At 40.8% G+C, this 23,667-nt stretch overlaps 1 protein-coding gene across 1 annotated transcript in view; it reads left to right on the top strand.

Annotated features, from left to right (window-relative positions):
• Window positions 1–23,667, top strand: part of Stx8 (syntaxin 8) — a 241,826-nt gene that overhangs the window by 128,329 nt on the left and 89,830 nt on the right. The gene's annotated exons all lie outside the window — the stretch shown is intronic.

Here is a 23,667-nt window from a genome sequence, read left to right as displayed (position 1 = left end):
TATACTGGTATGTCACAGCACGCATGTGGATGTCAGAGGACCATCTCTGGGCGTTTGTTCTCTCTTACCATGTGGGTTTTGGAAATCAAACACAGGCCATCAGACTTGGCAGCAAGAGCCTTTACCCACTGACCATCTCATAAAACACCATGCTCAGGTGTTTTATGGACTCTTGCATGGTTTGAATTGCTCTGATGGTTTCCTTGTGGTAACATGGACTGTGAGTTATTGGGAAGAAATCCACAGAGATGGGCCATTTTTATTCTATTACATCAAGATTACATGCTAGCAATTCAATTTGTGACTCATTTCATTGTGTTTTTCAGTCTTCTTCACCATAGGGTCACTGATATTCCTTTCCCCCCTGCTTGGCTTCTAGACTGTTCTATGAGAGGCAGTCACAGCATGCTGCCTGTAGCCCAGTGGGGAGTTACACTCTGTTCGTTGGAAGTGTAGTGTCTGTGTAAACTATTTGGAATTCAACACAAGGGATTTGTTTCTCCTCCCTCCATTATGAATTCGTTTAGTCATATGTTTATATCAGTGTGAACACTTGGATATTTATTTTTCTACTTTTTGGACTTTTAAAACTTGATTTATTATTGTATGTGAGGTGGTGCATTCAAAGGACCACTTTATGGAGTTGCTTCTTTGCTGCCACCTTAACATAAGTTCTGGGAATCAAACTCAGGTCGCTGGGCTCATACAGCAAGCGGTTTACCCAGTGAGCAATCTCACCAGCCCCTCTCCTCTGTATACTAAGTCCAAACTGTTTACTTTGCTGTTTCGACTGCTCTCAGTTGGCCTTTAGGAACGCCTGTGGTTGACACATCTGCTCCTTCTACCACTGGGCTTCTTGACCCCATTTTATCTGGCACTACAGGATACTTCAGGGTTATAATCTGTGTTTTCTGCCTCAGTTTAAAAGCCCGTTGTTTGCCTAGGGATTCCTAGTTGTTGTTATTGGAGGAAGGTTATTAGAAACCCAGCTTGGATGTTGGTATTCTTGTTGCTATAGAGAATGTTGGTTTTCTTAAGTTTTCTAGACAGACAAAGCATAGAATGATACGTGAATTTACATGCATACATAATTTAGTTTCCATATACATACATAACTGTTAGGCTAAACGTGAGTTCCCAATAATGTCTCTAGTCTAATCCATAGTGGCAGTTATTGTTCTAGACTCATCCCCTTGCTCATCTGTACATATCCACATACGTGTCAGAATCTGGCTCCCACCATTAGCCACCCACTTCCTTAGTGCTTCAGTTCCAGTGGCTATGTATAACCATGTGAGGAGTGCTTCCTTATCCCCATGGGAACCAGCATGATCACCTAGAACCCAGCGCTTCTGTACCGTTCCTTTTGCCTTTTGCCCTGTAGATAGCACCTTTTCTAAAGCCACGAAGATCAGCGTTTCTTCCTATACTTTCTCATCAATGTGTTTCTTACATTTATCAAATAGATCATTGCTCCTTTACAGTTTATATTACTTCCTAAAACCCCCAACCTCCAAAATGACTTCATATTTAAGTGATGTAAATTAAGGTTCACTCTGAACTCTTCTATGAGTTCTGACAAATGTATACCACCACCTACTCACCATTACAATATCATACAGAATATTTTCACTGCCCTAAAAATTCCTGTGAGTCACCTCTTCAGCCCTCTCCTCCTCCTCAGCTGCTGGCAACCATCGATTGTTTTACTCTTTCTGTAGTTGTGTCTTTTCTGGGATGTCATATAATTGAAATCATACGGTATATCGTAACCTTTTATGCATGCAGGTTGCTAAGAAACATATGTTGGTTATCTGTAAATCATTGCAGTCTGAGCTGAACAAGTTAGCCTCAGGATTCCAGGCTTCTCAGTGTTGGAAGATGGGTGTTTTGTTTTTTTGTTTTAGGCTTTCTCTCTCTCTCTCTTTTTTTTTTTTTGTCAACTTGGTTTTGTTTTGTTTTGGGGTTTTTTGTGTGTAACTTATTTAGCAAAGAATTTTGATGTGCTTACATTTTTTTTTTTTACAGTAAACATCTTACTGAAGGGCCTTAAAAACCAGTGAAGCCTATGCTAGGGCTTTTTAATGTCTAAATAAGACAATTTCTGTAATGCTCTTAGCTCTATGGCTCCACTCTTAGGTGGATACTATCTTCTTTGAGCTCTATGGTTTTCTTAATATTTAATAATTTTTGTTGCTTTCATATTGATGCTTTTCTTAAGCTTGAAATTTATTGATTTTCAAAATTGTATGTGTGTATGTTTCGGGGGAGGGAGCATGCACACTTTGGTACCCACAGAGTCTAAAAGAGGGTGCCAGCTTCTCTGCAGCCAGAGATCCAGGCAGTTGTGGCCACCTGACATAAGGGTGGGAACTGAACTCAGGTCCTCTGCAAGAGAAGTATGTGCTCTTAACCAGTAAGCCGTCTTTCCAGCCACATACTTTGATTTTTCAAGACAGGGTTTCTCTGTGTAGCCCTGGCTATTCACCTTTTAGACTAAGCTGGCCTCGAACTCCTTGAGATCCTCTGCCTTTGCCACTTAAGTGCTGAGATTAAAGGTGTGTGCAACCACCACCCAGCCAACATTTTTTTAAATTGAATGAGTACTGTGAGTTCAGGGAATGGTTCATTGGTAAACCACTTCCACATAAATGGGAGGTCCCAGAACCCATGTCAGCCGGGGTACCATGGCACCCAGGTCTATAACCCAGTGCATTCCTACAAGGAGATGAGAGGCAAATCCATGAAGCTTGCAGGCCAGCTAGCCTGCCATACAGTAACAGGGCGAGGAAAACAAAAACAAGAAAATGAAGAGTTCTTATCTCAGAGAAGATGAGATGTGGAGACCAGCATCCAAGGGTATCCTCTGCCTTCCACACATACGTCAAGAAATTGTGTACCTACATTCACACACAAATGTGCATATGTATACATTGCACACACACAAACACACACATTCTAGATACACACATACATGAACTGAGCTAAAAACAACTATGCACTAGAGGCTGGGGAGAAGTCCAGTGGGTCTGAGTTCTTGTTGTGCAAGCATGAAGTTTTAAGTTTGGATTTCAGCACTCATGGGGGAAAATCTGGGTGTGGTTGACCATGTACCTATAGCCTCAGCATTATGGGAGTGTTAGAAAGATGAATGGGGTTTGCTGGTTACCATACAGCTCCAGGTTCAGGAGAGACCTTTCCTTGAAGGAGCAAGGCAGAGAGTGATAGAGAAGGGCATCAGATGTGCTCTTCTGGCTTCTATTGGCACCCCACCTACCCCTACCTAAACTACTGCAGATTATCTGAATAGTCACTAACCCGGAGGACCCTATATTGTGTCTTGCTGTGCACTTTGAGCCCACGTTTGTATTTGTGTGTAACTGTCTTGGCTGGTGCAAGCAGAAGGTATTTTTAATATGTAATAATTTCCTGCCAAGAACAGATCAGACAGTCAACTAGGCAACTTGTAAAGGATGTCCCAGGGCTGGTAGCAGGAAAATCTCGGGGGACCACTGTGGGCCATATTCATGTCTTATGCAGCAGTTTAGTATGTGCAAAATAACCTTAACTGTTAATGTTGCCGGTAAGTAGAATCTTAGCTGCTATTGGCAATGCTGAGGATCAAACCAGGGCTTCGTGCATGCTATGCAAGCACTCTACCTCAGCCTGTGCTTTTTTTTTTAAATGTAATCAAGGATTTTTTTTATATTCATTTATTTATTATGTATACAATATTCTGTCTGTGTGTATGTCTGCAGGCCAGAAGAGGGCACCAGACCTCATTTCAGATGGTTGTGAGCCACCATGTGGTTGCTGGGAATTGAACTCAGGACCTTTGGAAGAGCAGGCAATGCTCTTAACCACTGAGCCATCTCTCCAGCCCTCAGCCTGTGCTTTTTAATCTCTCTTATATTTTACTAAACTAAAGATCCATAACCCTAAACCTAATTTTTTGCTTTAATTTTGTATTTGATAACTTAAATATGGTGGCTGATCAATAGTGCAGAATTTCCTATAGCTTTATAAGTAGCTCTCTACACCTCAAGACTGGGAAATGATAGCTTAGCACATGGCACGTTTTCAGTAAATATTAGTCATTGTTGTTATGGTTTTAAATACTCTGAGCTTTTAGTAATGTGCTAGTCTTGTCTGGCTGTATTCCCTTCCCACATTTGGCACGTTCACTGCTGCAAGTCAGGTTGATTGCTCTCTCCCTTCCCTTCCTCCTGTGCTCAGAGCAGCTCTTAGCATGACCCGCATCAGCTGCTTCTGGTCAGTCTGGTAGAAAAAGCGCACTCTGCAAAAAAAAAAAATAAAAATAAAAAAAAAAAGAAAGAAAAAGCGCACTCTGCACACTCTCTGTGTGTGCACACACATGTGTTTATGCAGGCACATAGGTACATGTGTGTGGAGGTCAGAGGACAACCTCAGGTGTCCTTTGTTCAGGTGCCTCCCTCATTTTATTTGTACTGAGTCTCTCATTGGACTGGAATGCTGCCCGGCCGGCCAGGCTAGCTGGTCACTGGGTCCTCCTGTCCCCACCTATTGCTGGAATTGCAAACATGTCACCACATTCAGCTTTCTAATGTCATCTGGGGAGCCCTTCTCAGGTTCTCGTGAGTGCAAGCCACACTTCCCCATCCTTTCCATCCCTGAGCTTCGTTACACTACTGCCCGCTGATGTCTGAAGATCTGGTTTGTTGGACTGGAGGGTAGCTCAGCAGTTAAGCACACCAGCTGACCTTCTAGAAGATCTAGATTCTATTCCCAGCACTCATGTGACAGCTCACAGCATCTGTAACCCCAGCCCCAGGGAATCTGCTGCCCTCTTCTGGCCTCAAAGGGCACCGGACCTGCAGTACAGTGGATGGAGCCAAAGACCCACTCTGCTACAGATCTGTACCCATAGCTCTGAGAGTGTCTTTATTTCACCTTCATTCTTAAAAGATATTTTTCCTGAATTCAAAATTCTGTATCGACAACACTTTTCTTTTGGCACTTTATAAAATGTCTTTACATTTTCTTCTGGCCGCTATGATTTCTGTTGAGAAAGCCACAGCCTTTGTATCTTTGTTCCCAATAAGGAACCTGTCGGTATCTTTGGTTGTTTTAAGTTTTCTTTCTTTGTCTTTAGGTTGGTTTCAATGCTTTTTACCCTTGTCTGGGTGTGAATTTCTTTTGTTTATCTTGCTTGGGATTTGCTAAGCTTCTGCTCCAGTTAGAATTGAAGCTTGAGGCTTCAATTGATACTATGACACTTGATTCCCAACAACCCTATGGCATTGATTTTTAACATCAGTTAGTGATCCTTCCTGGATTAGCTGTTTCATAGTTGGTTGCAAAGAGTGAATCTTTGAACTTTTACAGAAGACAAAATTAGGCATAAACCCAGGTCAGTGTTCATTGAAAGCCACAATAGCAATACTTTGCAGAGAGAGACGAAGTAGTAATTCAGAGGGAAATGAGATGGAGGTGGTGACATTAGGGTTTCTTCAGCCTCTTTTCTTAGCCTAGGTAAAATGTAATTGGGAGAACACTTTGTGATAATTAGGGTCGGGCATATAGTTCTCTGCGTGGTTGGGCATATAGTTCCCTGTGTGGTTGGGCATATAGTTCCCTGCATGGTTGTTCACTTGCTTTGCATTCAGTCCTCAGTACCACACACACACACACACACACACACACACACACACACACACACAAATAAGCATACTTTGTGATAATTAACTGAACTAACGGTAAAAGTTTAGTTGTGTTTCACAACCAAAATGTAAATTTTAGCTCTAAGTTTCATTGTTGCATCATTTTTGGATTCAAATTTAGTTGTATCTTTGACTACTATGATTTATAGTTTCTATTATTACACAATGACTCCACTGATTTGATTTCTTTTTTTTTTCTATTCATTTTGTCATCATCTGAAAATGCTATTTAAGGACAGGGTACTCACTGCATAGCACAGGCTGGCCTGAAACCTGTAGCAATCCTCTTGCCCCTAAGTTATGGAATTAATCAGCATGAGCCACCACACCTAACTGAAAACACTTAAAAATGTTTTGGCATGGGAGTGGCACATGCATATACTTTGGGGGGACAGTGTTGTCTCTGACATACTTTTCTGACATAAATGCTGTTTGTTTGCAAAAAAAAATTAGAATATGCCCTCTAACATATATAGATTTATACATGCATAGACAGATATAGAAACATAAAAGTATTTGTATGTAACTCTTTGTTATGATAAGTTGTTTGTTATCACTTTTTTTCTGTCACTGAATAGTTTTGCATGCTTTCTGCAAATGGAAGCTGGCCCAGCAGATCCATTCACACACGGTGAACATTAGTACAGCATGAGGCAAATGGCCTCCGCCACATAGTCCTGCCAAGTGGAATGACTTTAGCATGTGTTATTTACTCTGGTCTTTCCACCACTTTGTGTTCTGAAGTGATGCTGTAGTTGCTATCAAAAGCATCTGCCGTGAAAAAAATGTAGCCAGGTGATCTTGCTGGAGTTTGAAACTGTGTGCCTTGTGGGAGCTCTTGATGGTTTTGAGTACATGGAGATTACAGATGGGCGGGCAGTTAGCGGATTAGGGCAATTCTTTGATACTGCCAAGGATCTCACAAACTTCACTGCAACGTTGGAAGAAAAAACACCAAGGAGTGACCGAGTGGCAGCTAAGGGGCACTGTGACCAAAGGCTGCCTGCCACAGCCAGGAGACATGAGTGATTGCATCCTGTGAGGCACTAAGCGCTTTAACAAACCTAGGAGTTTGATCTCCCTTAGTGTCTTTTCCATGACCTCATCCCCTGCATTCCTGAGATGGGTGAGCACTCTGATTCCTTGAACAGTTGCATCTTTCTCTGTGAACACACACCATAGGCTCTCAAGAGAGTTTCTTTGTTTTGGATACAGGTCCTTCCCATGCTACCCATGCTACTCCAGCTCCTGGGCTCAAGCAATCACCTACCTCACTTCAGTCTCCCAAGTGGCTGGGACTGTGCTGGCTGAGAGCGGCTACATTTTTGAGTCCCAATCACAGTTGTCTTCACACCTCTTTACCCCATTGTTTGCTAGTGTTTACTGGATGCTGTATGGTAATGTCTTTCCTTTTTGGTGAACTTCCTGTCCTCCCTGCCATGTGAATTTTGCAGAATTGCTCCTTTATTCTCAAATTTAGAAATTGCACGAGGAATTCTCATGGCTCGTGGACACTTTCCACTGATGTTGCATAGCTCTTGGGTTTTGGTTGGTCTCACAGGAAGACTCCATTTTTTATCACATCAGGGGACACCCTCTTTCCTTTGATTCTTAACTCTTCTGTTTTCCTGGCTCTTTATTCCCATCTCTCTATTTTATTTGCTAACGTAGTTTGTCCTTTCTACATCCTTTTCCTGTCTTCTGGGGCATATTTTCTAACCTCTTCCCTAGTGTGCAGCGACTGTCTTCATTATGTTTTTCCTTTGACAGTCAGGCTTCTGTCGTGGCGTCAATGGTGTGAAATTGCCACCTTACTTTGGCTTGTGGCACTGACTGAGTGTCTTAAAGGGAGAGAGACCATCTTGAGTATTCCCAGGATGCTCTTTTATTGCTCATCTTTGAACGCAGAGTTCCGTGTCCATCTGTTTGGAGGGGAAGGAAGTGTTTGTCTTAGCACAGGCTCTGTTACCCACTTCAGACTTAGATGAAAGGCTCTGGTTTAAGTTCTGAAGAAAGCATGAGAGGAGCCCTTGCTTTCTGGCTAACACACCCCTGCTAGATCCCACCCATGTGCCACTCACTGTGTGTAAGGTGTGAGCAGGCCAGGGAGCCTCCCCACAGGAGACTGGTGACTCCCGGAGGCTCTGCAGGAGCTGCGAGCAGCTGCCCTGCCAGAGGGAACCCATAGGCAGGGGATGGGGGAGGTAAACTAAAAACTTTTGAATTTCTATTTATTTACTTAAATATGTGTATGGCAGCTTTGGCTTTGTGTATCTATTTATTTATCTGTGTACCACATGCATACCTGATGCTCATGGAGGCCTGATGAGGGAGTAGAGAGAGTTACAGATGGTTAGGAACCTCCATGTGGGTGCTAAGAATTAAACTTGGGTCCTCTAGAAAAGCAACAAGTATGCATTATCATTGAACCATCTCTCCAGCCCCTAAACTAGTAACTTTAAGAAAAGTCCACTATTTAAAAAAAATCTTCAAATATTATTAGTGATATTAAAGTCATACAGACTTTACAGCTCCAGAGTCCATTATGACTACAAAAAGACATAAAATTCACCTGAAATTATATAGCATTTGTTCTGCCCTTATATAGAATTTATTGACATTAAAACCGAGAATAGAGGCCAGGCGGTAGTGCTGCACGCCTTTAATTCCAGCACTCGGGAGGCAGAGGCAGGCAGATCTTTATGAGTTTAAGGCCAGCCTGGTTTACAGAGTTGAGTTCCGGGACAGCCAAGGCTACACAGAGAGAAGGAGAATAGAAAAGCTTATGAACTCTGGAGTTCACTAGTCGACATCGTTCAGTATTTCTTACCGTGTTTGGTTGCCAATGTATTACGTTCCCATGGTCCGTGTTCATCCCGTGCTGTAGTGGCACTTGGTGTCACAAATCAACATGCGACAGAAATGTGAGCGCCTCTCGGAACCAACGCAAATACTTCCCGGGAAATATTTCTCTTCGGAGGCTCAACTGTCAGGAATCTAGAATAATCAGCTGGTTGTTTCCCAGCCTATACTCCAAAACCTGTGTTTAATTTGTTCTTAATAGACTGTGGTTAGGGAAATTCCCACCTTAAGAGCTGTGGTCTGCAGGGTGGGAATTCCCCTAGGCTCCCTGGCTTAGGAAATATCCTTCTGAGGTCATAATAACTGACAAGTAGAATAAATTCTATCAAACCAACCAACACTGGCAATATGAGCCTTTTAAAATGTAATTTGGCAAACAGTTTCAAAGTCCATAAAACCGTCATAATCACACTTGTTAAGGAAGTGATGCAAGAGATGAAATGATAATGGAGGAAATAATTCATTGACTCACGGGTTAAGGGTAGGAAAGTATTCACAGTAGTCAACAATGGGCTACTAGTTAATGAACGGTTATTTAATGGAATGAATGCTTTGTAACTACTGGAGATTTTAACCGAGCCAGAGGTTTTGGCACGGGTTTGTAATCCCAAGACTCAGAGACTGAGGCAGGAGGATCTGAGTTTGAGGCCAGCCTGTGCTATGTAGTGAAACCCTGTTCACAGAGAAAGACGGGCAGGAGAGGGGAGAGGTGGGGAGAGAACCAACACGTGACTTTTCCTTCAAAGAGAGTAAGAGATAGTTTAGTATCCTATACAGTCCAGGTTACTCCAAATAACATGTCTCCATGTGGAGATGGTTCCCTGAAGTTTTTAGTTACAGGACAGAAAGAAGAAAGTGGTAAGTCAAAGCACTCCTCCAGGAACGTTAGGTACAGCAGTCACACAAAGCCGGGCTAGCTAATGACATTCTTCGTTCTTGAGATGATGGATGTCAGTATACCATCTTCTCAACAGATCTTTTTGGACTAGAAATAAGTTGTTTGACCTTAGAAGCAGAAAAGCTGAGAAGCCCCCCCCCCCTTTTTTTTGGTTTTTCAAGACAAGGTTTCTCTGTAGCTTTGAAGTCTGTTCTGGAACTAGCTCTTGTAGACCAGCCTGGCCTCGAACTCACAGAGATCCGCCTGCCTCTGCCTCCGAGTGCTGGGATTAAAGACATGCGCCACCACCACCTGGCCATTCCCACAGATTTTACTCCCTAATCAGGAGAGTGTTAGGTCAGAACAGAAGTGGGCAAGCAATGACAAGATGGCCCCAAATCACTTGGCTGTGGACCTGCAACATTCTTCCTCCCCATACTGTGGACACTTTCATTAGCCAACCTGCCTTGTTAGGATCAAGTGTGAAAGTTCATAGTTCTCCCTGTTGGTTCTGTACATGTAGAAGTCCTGTACATGCTGTTTATGCCTCTCAGTGCTGGGAAGCTTTGTTTCTAGAAGCTGGTAAAGAAGACTGAGTAGGCAAGAGAAAAGTCTTCAGGAGAAATAAAGTTGTCAAAGCCATTAAAGGGATGGGGGATCCCCGAATCATGTCAGCTTAACTAGCCTTATTTTTCTTTATCCCCTGTGTCTGGCATGAGATTTACATATGATATGTAGCAGGAAATTCACACCTACAATTAAAATAACCAAAACCATAGTGTAACCTAAAGAAGTAAGGAAAGAGGTGAGGGAAATGAGCATTTTAACCAGCTAAAACACAATGTCCTTACCCGTGTCAGATGTTTCTCCTGCCTCTGTCGTCATCTGTACTCAATATTTTATTTGCTATTTGGAATATTGGGGATAACTGTCTTCTAATCTGTGTTTTGTTTTGGGCCAGTTTGATTCTATCATTAAAAAAAAACCTGTAAACTTATGAGTGACTGTAATCTTAGACAAGCTTGGTCTTTAATATCTAAGTTTTTATATTTTATTGTGGCTGATGATTTTATCTGTACTTTGATTTTGATATTGTGTCAGCTTTTAGTTTGGGGAAACAGGTGGACAGTAGCATTGTACCAGAACGGTATAGTTTCACTTTAAGTTCCTTCCTAACAAAATAGCCTCCTCCCCCAATGTTAACAGCATGAAGACTAAAGAGAATGTGTTTGTGAGAGTGTAGATTCCATGGATTTGGGTGGCCATAACCAAATCGCATTTTTCATTGGTTTTCAGAAAGGGAGGTGGATCCCCACTAGAAATTGTTTCGTAATGATTTTATCATTGGTAAGACATGGATATTATTCAGTAATTTATTTTTAGCATGTCTAGCTTTACTATGGGGCACCTTGACACATTTAATCAGAAATCATGGATTCGTGATATATAAAACACCATGAGATACTGACTGCTTTTTGTATGATTTGGATCAGGAGAGGTAGCCCAAAGTCTTTGGATAGCCCTAAGGAAAATCAATATAGTCAAAGTTTGCTTGAGATATTCAAAAGTCTTACCATGTTGTGGGTTCTCCCAGAACCCTGACCTTTGTTGTAACTTAGTGTTTTTAGTACCATAGTAATCCTGTTGGTTGAACCCCAATCAGTATTCTTCCCTTTTCCTTAGTGGGAGTAAGTTTATTATTTTTGCCTCTAAGGGTCTGGATTTCAGAAATGGATTTTTAAAAATATACTTAAAATAAGTCGCCTGTCAATTAAAAGAAACTGGATTTTCTTAATCAAAATTATATAGACTAGTGAAAGAATTCTATGACAGTAGTGGAATTTTTTAATCTTTTTGAACATGAAGATTTGATTTATATAAGATCAGGGTAACAAGGATCTCATTGGAAGTTGCATTAAAAACATGATTTTTAGTATTTAAGGAAAATTATAAATATCTGAGACAATGTTTAGAATATCAAAACGTAAAAGGGTTTAAGGGCTGTAGTGATGGCTCAGCAGGGAAGCGGGCTTGCCACTAGGCTACCAACTTCCCAAAAAGGGTGGATTTCAGATTTAGAAGACTTGATGAGAATGCCTTTGGCTAGGGAAGCCAGATGCTTCAGTCAAATTTAACCATGTTGGTTTGTTTTGTGATGTTCTTTGTTCTTGTAACTGCCAGTCTAGAGGACTGAAGATTGTAGGTACAACCAAGATTCTGTACAATAGGTCAGACTTTATGAATAGGTTTAAATATTTGTCAGCTGAAATGTAATGGTTATGATATAATTTCACAAGAATGCCCCAAGTAGGAATAATTTTCTTAATAGAAGTTTTCCTGCTGCTTAGACAGTGGCTGTCCAGTTTGGAAGGCTTAACCCAATAGGAAAAAATACGGACTTATTATTTGGAAAAAAATGTAATCACCATGTTTTTAATAGCCTGTTCAGTAAGAGAATAGATACATAAAATCCTTGTTCTCTAAGCCAGGTGTTCAGTGCTCTTCTATATTATTAATAACAGATCGCCCTTTTTTAAAAAAAAAAATCTTGTAAACAAAATCAAACTTGAGTTCTTTGTCAGTATACAGAATTTCGTTCTTAGAACTTTTAAAAACATTTAATGTGTGTATTTACTCATTCCTTTTGCATGTGTGTGCTTGCTTGTGTGCCGAGGCAGGCTGACCTATGAAGGTCAGAAGAAAGCTTGCTGAAGATGTCTGATGGTCCTCGCCTTCCACCTGACTGAGACAGGGTGTCTTGTTTACTTCTGCATATGCTGGACAAGCTTGCCCTTGGAGCTTTGGGCAGGCCTACCACCTCTGCCCAGCACCTCCCAGTAGGGGGCACTGGGATCACAGGCTGCTGCCTCTGGCTTTTGCATGGGCCCTGGGGGTAAACTCCAGCTCTCAGGCTTGTACAGCAAGTGCTTCCACCCCCTGCGCCCCCGCCCAGCTCTTAACTCTCACACACCTGCTTATGACACACATTAGCTTCCCATTTGTTCTCACCACAGCCTTTTCATTTGGAAGAGCCTCTGCTAAAGACAAAAATCTTACTTTACAATATAAAGTTCCTTTTCCTTTAACCTTATTTATAAAGATTATATACATAATTTCCTTTTAAACAGGATTTCGATCTGTAGCCTATGTTTTCCCGAAACTCATAGGATCCTCCGCCCCAGCCCTGGAGTGCTAAGATTGCACCCCAGTCTAAATCTATAGCATTAATCTCTTTCTTTTCTGTCTTCTTTTTTTTTTTACAAGATTTTAAAATTAAGAAATAATTTTTAATATAATAAAATAATTGTATACTTTGACAAAAACCCAAGAAACTATCTGAAACACAGGCAGAACATGTTGAAAGTTCTTGAGACATTACGGGGTGTGGTGGGGTTCTTACCAACACGTTTAACACAACAGTTGGTTAAATTGCCAACTGCTATTACAGTAAGCACTTGGAAGCCATCTTTACTAATAACATTGCCTCCTCATTTGGACTCAAAGGCAACAAAAGACTGGCTGGAAATCTGGGTTTTATCTCTGTCCTCTGTGTTTCTCATTTACTTTTGGGTCCATTCTTTCCTACAACTTTGCCTAATGACAAGGCAGTGGCTCTCCAGCTAGGGAATGCTTTAACCCAATGGGAAACATACAAACCAGACCGCCACTATTTCTGTTGTAAGAATGTTAGTAGTTTAATGAATGTCCCTTAAAAGCTGAAGATGTAGAAATAAGTTATTGTCCAAAACACTTTATAAAAGCCAAGTCTTATGATAAAATGAAGCAGATTAAGATCACCCGTCTGCATGTTGCCTTTTGTAGGCAACAGCTGGTTTTCAAATGGCCAGTTTGTTTTGTTTTTGTTTCCAGTCCCAAAGTCTGAAGTTAACTTTTTTCCTAAAGTGTGTGTGTAAGATGTGTGTGCAGCACATGCCTTGATGGACATGTAGAGACCAGAGGACTGCTCTCCTCCTTCTCTTGTGGGATCTGGGGGTGAAGCTCTGGTTGATAGGCTCATACATACAGCAAGAACCTTTACCCACTGAGCCATTTCCTGGGCCCCAGGTTAGCTCTTAAATGCCTTTATTTAAGAGAACTTCACAGAAATAAAAATCAGAGTGCATGTTTAATACAAATGAGTAGAAATTTCACCTACATGGAACTTCCTTAAATGAAAGCAAAATGCAAATTCTTCAGAGTTTATCTTTAGTTCTGACACAATCTCAAATTTTCTTAGCAATTTTCTATTCTTTAACATTTCTCTTTAATTTTTTGGTAGTTTCTGAAACTTGAATTTTTTGTAAATTAGCCTTTTCAATATTTCTTTTTTTTTTTAACATTTTTTTATGTGTAAGAGCGTTTTGCCTGTAAGAGTGTATATGTGTACCTTGTGCATGCCTAGTGTCCGAGGACACCAGAAGATGCTGTCAGATCACCTGAAACTGGAGTTACAGATGGTTGTGAACCACCATGTAGGTGCTGGGAACCAAGCTGGGGTCCAGTGCAAGAGCATCTGATGTTCTTAACCACTGAGTCATCTCTGTAACCCCAGTTCATTTCTTAAATATTTCAAAATTCCAATAAATATAGGCTACCCAGTTATTATCTTTAATCCTATTACCTATGTCTTCTAGTTTATTATGAAAAACATGGGGGACTAGCAAACACCCCCATCTTCTCAAATGCATAGAAGTTGAACCATAGTCATTAGTCATAAAATCAGCTGGAAGGTAAAATTGAAAGTTTTTTCTTCAAACATCTCTTCCTTCCTTGAGTTTTGAGTCTATTTCTCATTTTCTCATGAGGAATCCCAGGCATCTCTGAGCTAGTTCAGGGAATTTGCTTTTGTATCAGGTCTGTGTGCTGAGTAGTCCCCTGGCTCACCCTGAGTTTTACTCCTCCCATGGCATCTTGGCTCTTTTTTTTTTTAATGGGTATGGGAGTCTTGCCTACATAAGCCAGAAGAGGGTGTCAGATTCCCTGGGATTAGAATTACAGCCAGTTGTGAGCCATCATGTGGGTGCTGGGAGTTGAATCTGGATCCTCTAGAAGAACATCCAGTGTTCATAATCACTGATCTACCTCTCCAGGCCTGAGTCTTGGGAAATAGGAGGAGGCTCCAAGTCACTAGGTTCTTAACTCTTAGATGTCTTCCTGGCTGACCCAGTGAAGTTACTACCAATGTAGAAATGTGACTGTTTGGGGAGACCATTACACATCCTGGGTGTTTCCATCATTTGGGGCTATAGGGATAAAAGTACTTGTGACATCTTTTTTGTGTGTGTGTGACATCTTTATAAGCAGGCTTACATAGAGTTTCTAAGCTAAATGGGAAATATTTCAATAAGCAGGAGAAGCCAGAGAAAAATATAAAATTAGATAATTGGATGAATGATAGGAGAAAAAGACAAATGCTAACAAATAAGTGTTCTGAAAATAACCCACGAGACTTTGCAAAGACATAAATAGTGTGAAGATAAAATAGATTATTCAAATATCATGAGTTAAGAATAAACTAGAGAACCATTGACCAAACGAGAGGGAGGTATCACTAACATCTACCTGAGAAGGCGTCATGGGCAGTTGTTACCAGGTACTGAGCAAGTAGAGTCCTCCAGAGAAAGAGAGTGTCTTTGGGGCCCCACGTTGGGTGCCAAAACTGTCAGTTCAAAGCAGCTCTCACCTCACAGGCTGTAAGAGTTTATTCTTTAGCCAAATATGTGTGACCATAGCCTGTGAATGCAGATTTAGTGTGTTCCAAATAGCATGTTATATTGTGAAAATAGTTTTGTGAAATGTTTATAGTTACAAAACAAAAGAAAATCATAATTCAAGGCACAGTTGAGAGTTTTCGGTCATGAGTTATAGCAAAGTGGGAAAATTGCTGCTATATCTGATGACATTCTTGGCTTAGTTTTCTTTTAATGTAGTGGTCTATTAACACATTTCAAAAACTTTTACTTGATTATCACAGGATAGTAGGTAAGAGACAAAGGTGGACAATGAATGGTCATCAAGAGGGCTAAAGATGACCCAAGATAATGCTCTGGATTTGCCATATTCCTTCTCTCTATGAACTTCCAGTCAGTCAGTTAGCCTTGTAGCCGTGTACATGGATGTAACTTTTCTTCAGTTCATAAAACAAAGGAGAAAGAAGTATCTGTGAAAGCTGTATAGCTACATGAAATAGTACAAATGGTGTGTAACAGACACTTATGTATTGTATTTACACAAAAAACATAGATGCTTATATTCTTAGGAGGAAGTATCCATTTGATACTACTATGATATAATGCCAGATCATGGATAATATATAAAGAAAGTAAACTTAAAGTTTTAGAGACAGTGATGTCCATTAAGTAACCACACCTGGAAAAACTTTTTCCTGTGTCATACATAGTAGAGAGCATCAAATGGCAAGACAGAAGAGTGAAAACTTGGGTCCCTCTTCTGCCAAAGATGGTTTGAAACTCCTAATACTCCTGACTCTGTCTCCAGAGTGCTAGGACTACAAGTATATGACACCATGTCCCAGGCTTTTCTCTCCTTTTTCTTACAAAGCCATTAATATCATCATAGAGACCCCATTCTGATGGTCTCATCTAATCCCAATTACCGCTCAGAACCCCACCCACAAATACAATCAGTTTATGAATTTGAGGATTAAGTTCCCAGTGATTGAATTTTGGGAATGCATTCAATCTATAACTTTTGTTCCAAATTTATGTTCTTCTCACATGCAAAGTAAGCTGTCAGTTCCCCCAAAGTCTTGTTCCAGTGTCTTTGGTAAGTTGAATGAGACTCAATTCATTTGTGCAGCAAATCCTTTCTAGCTGTGAGCCTGTGACTTTAAACAAACTGTTTCCCAAAATGCAATGATGAGACAGGCAGGGGACAAACCTTCCCATTTCAAGTAGCAGACGGGGTGTCGGGTTGTGGGGGAGTATTAATTGGTTTCAAGCAGACACAAACTGGGAAAATCACAGTAAAGCTGGGAAACAGTCTGCTTTGACTCCGTGTCCCTCATATTGGGCATACTGGCAGAGGTTGGGCCTCCCTGACCTTGGGGGACTTCCATCTCCATTGTTTTGTTGGGCTCAGTCCAGGCAGAAGCACAGTTTGGTGTCTCATATTGACAGTTCTCCCAGGCAGGGGCCAGTCTCTGGTAGATCTATAGTTCTTGGGTCTAAAGGATGGTTCTGTTCCCATGCCACCACCCAGCATTTCCCTAACAGAATGCTTTCTACACTAGCTCTGCCTCTGTGCCAAACCTCCACTTGGCCCTCAGATACTCTGTCTGCAATGTCATTTGGAGTCTAGGTGGAGGCTGCTATGTACCCACAGCTTTGTCATTGTGCAGGCTTGTACTCTTAACACCATGGGGATGTAGCCAAGGCTTACTGCGTGCACCTCCATAGCAACGGGGCTAGTTGCATTGGATGCATTTCTATGACTGGGTGGTTGAGGAGTACTTGTCAAATGCAAGAGGTCCTGGACAGTTGAGCCCACAGTGGGATGCTCTGGGCCTGGTCCTGATACCCTTTTGCCCCTTTAATGCTCTGGCCTTGTAGTAGGAAGGTGGTCTCAAAGATCTCTGGATGGTGTTCCATTGTGTTGATGACTAGCACAGACTCCCTTCTAGCCCTGTGCTCTCTTTAACAAAGGACTATTAGTATTCTCTCCAGCACAGGCTTTCTTCTTCCTGCTCTGCTTTTAATGATAGATTCTTTAAGTTCTCTTTACTACCTTATTTCACCATAATACGTGGTTGGAAGTAGCTACACTACAACCTGAAGGCTTAATGCTCAGGCATTTCTTCTACCAGATAGTCTCATTCAGCAGCCCCAAGTTCCCCATTTTATGAGGCTGGACCACAAACACAACATCACTATGATCTTTGCTTATCCAGTTTCTACTGCCTATTTCCAGTTTTTGGAGACCTCCAAATGTCCTTGACCATATTTCTACCAGCTGTTTGGTCATGATTACACACACAGTCTCTAAGGAGACGGAAAATTTTCTACTGTTTCTTCTCTGAAACCTTCAATGTTCCAATTATAGCAACTTAAGCTTTTTCTAGCATTCTTGAAATTCTCCTAGCCTCTGCTCATTGTTCAGTTTCAAAGCTGTTTCAACTTGATCAGGATTTATAAATTGCTATTAAATTACATTTATGCACTAAAAATGGAATTGATAAATTAATTGAGGGCACTTGATGCCAAGCCTGACAGCCTGAGTTTGATCCCTGTGTTCCATATGATAGGGGAAGAAAGCTGACTCTCAGAAGTTACCCTCTGACCAAATGTCTTTTTTTTTTTTTTATTTTCGAGAAAGGGTTTCTCCGTAGCTTTTGGTTCCTATCCTGGAACTAGCTCTTGTAGACCAGGCTGGCCTTGAACTCACAGAGATCTGCCTGCCTCTGCCTCCCCACCACTGCCCGGCCCCAAATGTCTTCAAATGTCGTGTTTGTGTGCCCTCTATACACATACACAAACACACACACATTTAAAATACAATAGTTGCCAGGCAGTGGTGGTGCACACCTTTAATTCCAGCACTCAGGAGGCAGAGGCAACAAAGTCTGTGAGTTCAAGGCCAGCCTGCTCTACAGAACAAGTTCCAGGACTGATTGGCTCCATATCTACTGAGTGTGAATGGAGACTGCGCTTTTATTTCCCAGCCACCCAGACCCAAATAATCACACAAAAACTATAACACTGTTATTAATTACAACACTGTTTGACCAACAACTCAGGCATATTCCTAGGTAGCTCTTACATCTTCAATTAATCCATTTCTATTATTGTATATTTTACCACGAGGCTCATGGTTTGTTACCTCACATCTTGCTTCTTGGGTGGCTACATGGTGTCTGCCTGACTCTACGTTCTTTCTCCCTGCATTCAGTTTAGTTTTCCTGCCTAGCTCTATTCTGCCCTGCCATACGCCAAAGCATCTTCCTTATTAACCAATGGTAATAAAACATATTCATAGCATACAAAGGGGAATCCCACATCAACTGAGAAATGCTGTCTTGAAAAACAACAAAAATAATAATAAAAAAAATCAAAAATAAATAGTCATCTTCAGTTGGTAAAGTACACAGAGCACAAATGTGAGTATCTGAATTCAGGTTCCCAGCACTTACATAAGAGCTGGGTATGTAGTATATGTCTGTAATTCCTGTGCTGGAGATAGAGATAGGTGGATCCCAGGAACATGTTGCTCAGCTAACCTAGCTGCAAGAGTGATTCAGTGAGAGACATCTCAGAAAAGGTGAAGGGGGCTGGAGAGATGGCTCGGCAGTTAGTTGATATTATTGCAGAGGACCTGGATTTGGTTTTCAGTACTCACATGGTGACTCACAATTGTCTTTAACTCCAGTTCCAGAGAATCCATTATCCACTTCTGACCTCTTTGGGCATGAAGCATACATATGTTACATAGGCATACATACAGGCAAGTACTTATATATGTAAATAAATCTAGAATAATAAAATTTAAAAAGGTAGATACGAAATTGTCCTCTGATCACCCCATGGCACATGGTTGTGCCCCCTCACATCACACACAAACACACACACACACTGATAAATTAAAAAACCTAATAGAAAATGATTTCAAAAGATACTAGTATTAACCTTTGGCCTCAAACACATGAATATGCACACACCCACATCTACATGTATATATACCACACATACACAAAACAAAGTGTATCAGAGGTGTACCAACTAAAGTGATATGTGTACCTATTCTCCATTAAAACATCAACTCCTTCAGTGTAAAACACTACTTTTGCTGAGCTAACCTGCTACATATTTGTTGGTTTACCTTTAAGTCATACTTAAGAATATTCAAAAATTTGCAATGAAACCTTTCTAGAATTTCAGTAAGCAAAGAATAGCTGGCATAATTATTGATAGAGATGGATACTTTCCTTGACTCTGCACAGGATATTAAACCTAAGTTTCATCTTACAAATATGTAATATTTGTGAGACATGATGAAATCTGACTGTGCCAGCTTCATGAGAACAAAGTATCAACTACCCGTGCAAATCATGACTTTTACTGTGGAACGTGAGAGTGTGAAGCCTGGATCCCAAACTACTCGCTTAAAAGCTGCTATGTATAAACCCAGGAACTGATTTTTTTTCCCCACATTGTCTTACCCACCAATGAAATGATCAGGAAAAGGTTGACCATCCCCCTCCCAGAGGCATGATAAAAAGGGGGCAGAGCTACAGGGGTCACTGCCTGACTACTTGCAGGCCTAAAATTTTGTCAGTGTAAACCATTCGTTCCTCCTTCTTGTGCCTTTTCCTTCCTTCCGTCCTCCACTTCTTCCCTATTGTTCACTGGAAAATCTTAGTGATAGCATATTATTTTTAATTTATTTTTATTTTATGTATATGCATGTTTTGCTTTCATGGATGTCTGTGCACCACATATGTGCCTGATGCCCAAGGAAACCAGAAGAGAGCATTAAATCCCCTGGAACTGAAGTCATAGACGAGTGGGAGTTGCCCTGTGGGTGCTGGGAAGCACAGCCAGGTCCTCTGGAAGAGCAGCCAGTGCTCTAAACCACTGAGTCATCTCTCCAGTCTGGTATCATTTATTGTAAACTTCAAGATTTTTTTTTCTGATTCATGCTTTTAGTTTGGGTATAACTTGCACAATAGATACGTGAGTCCTTAATGTTCAGATTATGCATTTCTGAGAACTATATGCATATATGTAACAACATAAAACCTGGTCTAATAAGTTCCCTCATTTTGTTTTTAGCCACTCACCACCAGCCCAGATGTGACCACTTTCTGATTAGTAGATTGTCAGTTAGGTTTATTCTTATTTCTTTCCCTTTTCTTTTGCTCCTCCCTCCCCTCTCTAAGACAGGGTTTCTCTGTGTAGCCCTGGTTGTCCTGGAACTCACTCTATAGACCATGCAGGCCTCCATGGAACTCAGAGATCCTTCTGTCTCCCAAGTGCTGGGATTAAAGGTGTGTGCCATCACCACCTGGCTCTTCTTTCCCTCCCTCCCTCCCTCCCTCCCTCCCTCCCTCCCTCTCTCTCTCTCTCTCCCTTCCTTCCTTTCTATTTGGGACAGGATTTCAAGTAGTCCAGGCTGGCTGTGAACTAGTTTTGCAATGAAGACAAGCTTGAAGCCCTGTTCCTTATGTTTTCCTGTCCCAAGTCCTGAGAATAAAGATATGTGCTGTGACACCCATATGTGTTGTTTACATCTATGGAATCATAAAACATGTTTATTTTTATTTTATCCAATAAAACTTCTGAGATGTGAATGGTTGTTGTATTGACTAATAATACTGTCTGTGTGGTGCTGAAGATCTAATCTGGGCCTTGTGAATGTGAGGCAAAGTGTTCCCTACTGAGCTGCATCCTCTTCTCAGCAGGGCATCCCTTTTATTGCTGTGTATATATTTTACAGAGACACTTCAGTTTGGTGGATGTTTTGGTCATTTTTAGTTTGGGGCCCTAATGAATAAAGGTGCTATGTATATTTTTGTGCAGGTCTTTTTGAGGGAAAAAATATTCTGCCTGATAAATTACCTAGGCATAAACATTGTGTGTAGGAACATAGATGTCTGACTTGACTGGAGTAGATAAACTCTTCCATGGGGCCTTTTGTGCCCTATCTCCCCAGCAATTAGCATTGTCAGCCTTTAATTTTAGCATCCTGGTGGGTGGATAGGAAAGCATCTCTTACTGTGGTTTGATTTGCATTTCTCTAATGAGTAATGTGGGCTCCTTTTTACGTGCATATTGGCTTTTTGTGTATTTTCTTTTTCAAAACATCTGTTCAGGTATTTGGCTATTTAAGATCATGTTAGGTTCCACTCTCATTTTTCTGTGTAGTACGGCGGATCTTTATTCTAGATACAAATAGTTTGTCAGTTACATGTCCTGCAACACCGTACTTTGCAGTCTGTGGCTTGTTTTTCCATTTTTGAAATAGTATTTTTGGATGAGGAATAATTTTAATTTGGTGACATTTCTTCCTTCTTTCTTTTGTCTTTCTTTCCTGTATAATTTTTAAATTTTTGTCCAAGAAACTTGTGCCTGCCCATGTCACTCAGATTGTCCACCTTTAAGAGAGTAGTAGATAGGTGGTTAATTTGATGAACTATAGTTAACTGTTAGCATTTTTTTTTGTCAAGAAGCTTTCTATTCCAGGTTTTACAGTTAGGTCTGTGAAGTGTCTCAAGTATTTTTGTGTGTATGGGGGAGGAAAGTCTTTCTGTTTATGCACACACATATGCAGATATTCCAGTATTATTTGTTGAAAGAGTACTTTTCCTTTTTGATTGGCTTTGTTGTCTATGCCTATGTTGAAAATTGGCTATCTGCATGTGTGTGTGTGTGCATATTTGTGCACACACACAAACACACATACAAATAAATAAATGTGATTTTAAAAATTTAAGTTGTAAATTTACTTATTAATTCTCACAGGTTCTAAATAGATTCTATGCACACAATCATGTTATCTGCAAATATATAACTTTGTATCCCCCTTTCAGATCCTTTAGCCTTCTCTTTTCTTTCCTTATTACACAGTATGGGGCTTCTAGTAAAATAGCAAACAGTTGTAATCAAAGCAGATCTCCTGGCCTTGCTCCTGCTTTAAAAATCACTCACTGATGCTCTTTGCCAGGCCAAGAGAGTTCCTCTGCAGTCCTATTTTGCTGAGGGTTGGTGTGGTGATTGGAGTTTGAATGTTTGCCAGATTCTGTTTCTGCACATCTTGTGATGATCATGTGACTGTCTTCTGTGGTCTGATAGCTGGTTATGTGTGTGCAGTGAGAGGAATGAGATTCTCCCCTGTTACTGCATTACTTGCATTTTACAACTTTTATATTGTGCTGAGTCTCCCTGCCGAGCAAAGCACTGGGTGACTTGGGGCTGGGAAATCAAGGTCAAGGCAGATTCCATGCTTGGTGAGATCTGTTTTCCAACTCACACACAGATGTTTTTTTATCTTGACGTTGGTAGAATAGACAAGGGAGCTTCCGGTTTCTCTTTCATAGGGCATGAATCCCATGTATAGTGTAACTTCATTCATTCACAAGGACACCTTCATGATTTCATCATCACCCAAGTGTTCCACTTGCAAATGATAATGCATTGGGAGCTACATTTCAAAATAAGAATCACCAGGCAGTGATGGCGCATGCCTTTGATCCCAGCACTCAGGAGGCAGAGGCAGGTGGTGGATCTCTGTGAGTTAGAGGCCAGCCTGCTCTACAAAGTGAGTTCTAGGACAGCCAGGACTGTGTAGAGAAACCCAGTCTTGAAAAACCACTACTACTATTAATAATGATGATAATAATTTTATTTTAGAGCCAGCGTGGTGGCTGAGCATGTTAAAATACCAGCTGTCAAGCTTGAGAACCCGAGGTCAGTCCCCACAACCACAGATGGAAGGAGAACACCAACTCAAGCTGGTTGTCCTCTGGCCTGAGTATGTGTACTGTGGCACTTTTGTGCTCCCATAAGTAAATATAATAAATATAAATAATATAATAAAGATAGGGATGTTAAAGGCAAATGAGTATTCAATTTCAGCTGGGTATAATGGCACAGACTTTTAATCCCAGCACTCAGGAGGTAGAGGAGGTAGGTCTAGGACAGCCAGAGCTCTACATAATGAGACCCTGTCTCAAAAAAAAAAAAAAAAAAACCCAAAGAAAAACCAACTGTCTATCTCCATAAGTTGTCTTACTCAGTTCAGTATATCTTCTTTCTCTTGTAGCTTAATCCTGATCCTGTATATAATTTAAAGGGTGCTTCCTTAATCTCAAACAATGAGACATTTTCTTCTTTCTGATTGATTGATTGATTGAAACAGTGTCCGTTTTGCTCTTCTGCACCATTTTTTCTGGTTTTTAGATAAATCATGAATCTTTAGTATCTCACTTAGTGTATGTGTGTGTATTTTTTTTCTTGAACTATTCATCTTGGTAGAATAAGCATGTGTATTTTGGTTTCTTTCCTTTCTTTCTCCCTCCCTCCCTTCTTTCCTGTCATTCATCTGTCCCTGAAGAGCTCTGTTTAGTAGTCATTAGTTATATATGGTGTCTCAGGTAGGCTTTCTATTGCTGTGAAGAGCCACCATGACCACAGCAACTCCTATGAAGAAAACATTTAATTGAGATGGTGACTTACAGTTCAGAGGTTTAGTCCATTATTATCGTAGCAGGGA

Source organism: Microtus pennsylvanicus, chromosome 11, assembly GCF_037038515.1.
Source record: "Microtus pennsylvanicus isolate mMicPen1 chromosome 11, mMicPen1.hap1, whole genome shotgun sequence".
Lineage (NCBI taxonomy): Eukaryota > Metazoa > Chordata > Mammalia > Rodentia > Cricetidae > Microtus > Microtus pennsylvanicus.
The sequence above is the reverse complement of the archived record's forward strand: the minus strand, read 5'-3'. Positions and strand labels throughout refer to the sequence as shown.